Source organism: Rhagoletis pomonella, unplaced genomic scaffold, assembly GCF_013731165.1.
Source record: "Rhagoletis pomonella isolate Grant_MI unplaced genomic scaffold, Rhpom_1.0 Rhpom_scaffold_00011, whole genome shotgun sequence".
In the NCBI taxonomy this organism is placed as follows: domain Eukaryota; kingdom Metazoa; phylum Arthropoda; class Insecta; order Diptera; family Tephritidae; genus Rhagoletis; species Rhagoletis pomonella.
The window spans coordinates 28,683,377-28,687,868 of record NW_023458565.1 but is presented as its reverse complement, the minus strand read 5'-3'; the positions used below and the strand labels follow the sequence as shown (position 1 = coordinate 28,687,868).

At 32.3% G+C, this 4,492-nt stretch overlaps 1 protein-coding gene across 1 annotated transcript in view; it reads left to right on the top strand.

Moving 5' to 3' along the window:
* LOC118746960 overlaps positions 1 to 4,492 on the top strand; it is a 463,693-nt gene that overhangs the window by 449,815 nt on the left and 9,386 nt on the right. The gene's annotated exons all lie outside the window — the stretch shown is intronic.

Below are 4,492 nucleotides of genomic sequence, written 5' to 3'. Positions count from 1 at the left end.
TTTCTTTTTTCCCATTAGTACATACATATTTATAACTTTATTCCAGCGTGGAAAATCGGAAGTTATTACTATTTTAATGACATTTCTATTTTGCATTTTATGGAGGGTTAAACACAATTTTCTTGTCATAAAACTTGGTAAGACTTAACTCTGCTACATATTTGATTTAAAGTTTAGAAGTCAAGTTCCCTACTACAGTACAAACGCTTCGTTCGAATTTTGTGAGATAAACTAGTTAGCCCTTTTAATTCGCGTACCAGGGTTTTAAAAAATTTTATTCTTTTTTATAAAACGCAAAAATTCGCCAAAATTTTGACTTTTTACCAACTATAACTAAGCGTATTGAAACTTAATCATATAAATTCATAAAATGGCTGAGTTTAAGCTGGGAAAAGTCGAAATTTGGTAGAATATTTGCGATTCAAAAAAAATACCAACACCAAGCACCGCCCTACTATGTATGTTTGCTAGGTAAAATTTTTCAACATTTCTGGTACCTACATGTTTTCTAATATTTTTCTTATTTTTGGGGTGCTTAGGCACCAAGTATTTTATGTTTTCCTTTGCACACTTGCATACGTAATAATATAAAATTTTTGATATATGTATGTATGTATACTAGCCCTAGCAAAATTTTTTGTAGGACTATGTAGAGTAGAAAAAAGTGATCATTTTTTATTTTTATTTTTTTGATTGATTTTTCGGTTTTTTGAGACTTTTTAGCTTTACACAAAAGTGTTTTAGCGTTCAACAAGAAAAAGAAAATTCTTAAAAATCTGATTAAAAAGTTGAAAATTTACGTGAAAATTTATAGAATTTTCGCGAGTTTTGCACAAAGTTTAGAAATTATATTTTTATGTTTTTTGTTGTCGAATGAACCATGGTTTTATAAAAAAAATTGCGGAAAAATATTAGCATAGAAATTGGTACATTTATTGAGCAAAATTCGCTGTACCAATACTTTTATCCGGCATTGTATATGGCCAGCAGAGTTTTCCACCAAATTTTGAAACTAAATCTCAAATGGTTTCTGTCCTCGCTTTAAAATGTGATAGTTTTGATAAAATGGTAGACAAGTTCTCCCTCATGGAAAGTAGAACAAAACCTTCGCTAAGGGAGCGATCTCGCCGGTAATGTCCATAAAATAGTCTACCCACTAAGCTTTAAGCCACCTAACTTCTTTCCACGGTCCACTGCTCAACAAGGCTATCTAAAGAGTCGTACGTATATAAGTAGGACGCAAAGCGAGCTATGCTATAGGTATGCCGAAGAATTGTTGTCCAAAGCAGATGGAAATTATGGAATTATTAGCTGAAAGCATACCCAGTTATCAGAGGTGTTTTGAATCGTAGATACTAAAATACAATTTAATTCATCATTTTTAGCAGCCTATACATATGTATATAATAAATAATAGTTATTACTCGATATTTCAAATATTATAATAATCTATAAAATGTATAATCAATTTGTCTATATGTCTAGATACTCCATTGCCATCTCCGCCTTCAGCTCTGCCCCTCCACCAACCCCACTCAATTATCTTAAATCCATTTGCATTGACTTCATTTCATTTTTCATTGAATTTGTTGCGTCTTATCGCTGCAAAATGTAAATTGGTAAACAAGTCATCGATACCGTAAATGTCGCACGATTTGCGACGTCAGCGAAACGGGTGAATGGACAAAGGCATTTGTACAAGCGTACAAGCAGTAGCATTGTGCCGGTTTACAAAGCACGAAGATAGGGAGTTGATAATTAAAGTAAATAAAGAAGACCAACTTGTAATTGAATAGAAGACCACACAAGCTGAGCAAAGTTTTTGTTTTTAATAAATGAAAAGATTGTGTTACTTTACTTGAGTGCCTCGGTTAAATATTTTTTATTCTTCCTCTTGATTGACCCTCTAACCGCTTAAGCGATTCTGACCGAGTCCAATAAAGCCAGAGAGTCGTTTCTCTTTTGTTCTAACTGTCGCTAAATGGAATCACCAAGTGAAGTCAAACTCTTCTCCATCTTCTGATCTTCTCATACGTCTATATCTAATATCGAGTATTAAATATGTTTATGGCATGGTTTGTGCTTGTACTTATACTTATTATTGTTAAAAAAAAATTTAATCAATCGTACATTTTATTCTGCCAAGATAACATAACACACGTTACGTTTCATATCAGATATAATCATTAACGACCCATTCAGTAAAAACCCAACAAAACATGAGTCATCCATTGAAAAGCTAAATTCACGATAAATCTATGTAGGTATGTACTACATACATATCGTCGTTTAAAGTACAAAACCGCGTATCGTCATTCTGCAAAACCGCGTAACTGACATTGGCTGCCAAAAATTGGCCCTGAAATATACTAGCCAAAAATGCGATTGCTTTATAAAAAAGAGAACTATTTTGAAACAAGAGTGTTTTTACTCTCTAGAAAAAAATTTACGCAACCTCACATACGCGGTTTTGCATTTTGTTGATACGCGGTTTTGTTCTTTAAACGACGATATTTAAGAAGGGGGTTGTGGCTGCCGTCGACATTTTTTGAGGAGCGCCGAATTCCCATTTTTAAAGTGTTGTTGAATTCACTACACATACATTCCAACGTGTGGTGAAGAAAGGTGCTCACCCGCGCAGAGATTCACTATACCCGGGTGTGGCTAGAAAAGCGCCGAAACCCGACCGATATCCTAAGTACTCTATAACGGACAGAGTTTTTGAAGGGTCCGCATCCAGGCTGATCCTCGTCACGAATCATATGCCGCGTTGAGGTGGCTCTTGGAAAATGGAAACGGTAAAGGAGTTCAAACTGGAATTTTCGTTGAGATGGCTGTTAAAAACTAGGAAAAAGATTTTTCCTTAAGAGCACTTCTACCCATAAGGAGACTGCGTGGAGAAATTTTTGGGCTTTTGGTTTGCTATTCTATGCTTTTTGAATGAGTTTAGCTGATTTTCACAATTTTTAAGGCACAGTATTTTTACGAAAATATACAAAAAAAAAAGTAGTCAAACTGACCCTTTGGAGAGCAAGAGATACATGTTTCCAAAGAGTTCTTTGAGCTGTTTTTCGACGCATTTGAAATATGTCTCATTTAATAGAACATTTTTGGAGCACAAACAATATTTGTGCCAATAAATAAAAAACGTAAATTAAAATATTTTCTTATTTCAAAATTAGTTTATTTAGCCCTGAAGAAATCATAATATATACATTAAACCATAATACTTTTACACATATGTAGACTGGCCTATATTTCATTACAGAATTGTCTCTTAACTACACATATTCTAGACATTTAGTTATTATTATATGATATTTATTTATTTATTATTATTTTATATGATATTTCATTAGATATTATTTAAACATAAAAATAAATATATCGTCGCTTGGCGTGCAATACCGCGTATATGATAGTCCGAAAATTTCACAAAAGTGCAAATAAGCTTATTTCCTTCTAAACGTTTTAATGGTTTTCCAAATGAAATTATTAAATTGGAGCTTCTACTAAAATTATTGACCATTATATTTGTGAAGTAGGCAAGCACTGAGACAGGGTACCAAAAAAAACAAAAATTTCTCAGCCACCTCATACGCGGTATTGCATTTTGCGTAAACGAGGTATTTTTATATACAGTGACTGAAACAAGTATTCACATGTTAATTTTTTTTTTATATTTAAAAAAAAATGTTTTTCATGCTTTACCCCAAAACTGTATTAATCAAAGTTTCAAACTTTATACATTATTTGGAGACATTCAAAAAAATTTTATAAAAATTTTGAACTTTTTTATATAATTTTTTTTTACAGAACCAAGGAATATGAAACAAGTAGTAGCATTAAAGCAAAAGCAACATTTGCATACATTTACTTTGTTACTGCTTATGGTCTCTAAATTATCAAAAAAATAGTTTGCTTTTTCTAAATCAACCTTATCATGAGTTTCATTTTCCCCGAACCGGTTCACTTTTCACTAGTGGGTTTCCACGGTTTTACTATGGGCGGAGGACAAATTTTTGGGTGGACTTTTTTCAGGCGGAAATCAGGATAAGGCAGAATATCACATGTGCAATAAGAAAAAAATGTAATTTTTTCTTGGTAAATTTTTTTGCTTCCAGATGCACTGATCCATTCTTTGCAAGGCCCAATAATCAGCGTTTGTGCTTCTGAGTTAAGCGAACATTCCAAAAGATGGTTTTCAATCTCTTCTTCTTATGTAAAAAGTTTCACATTAAAATAGATTTTGGTAATTTAGAATTTTCGTGAAAAAATAATAACAGTGTTTGACACTTTAAATAGCAAATAATTCGAAAAAATATGCCTTGTGTAGAACTTTTTACAGAAGTTTTTAGAAATTTAAATTATACTTGTTATTCAAAAAAGCCGTAAAAGCCATTAGCAATACAAGAAATTATTAAAAATCAACTCGATTTTTTAGCCGCTTGAAACTTGCACTGAAATTGTATCGGCTATAAAACTGACTACT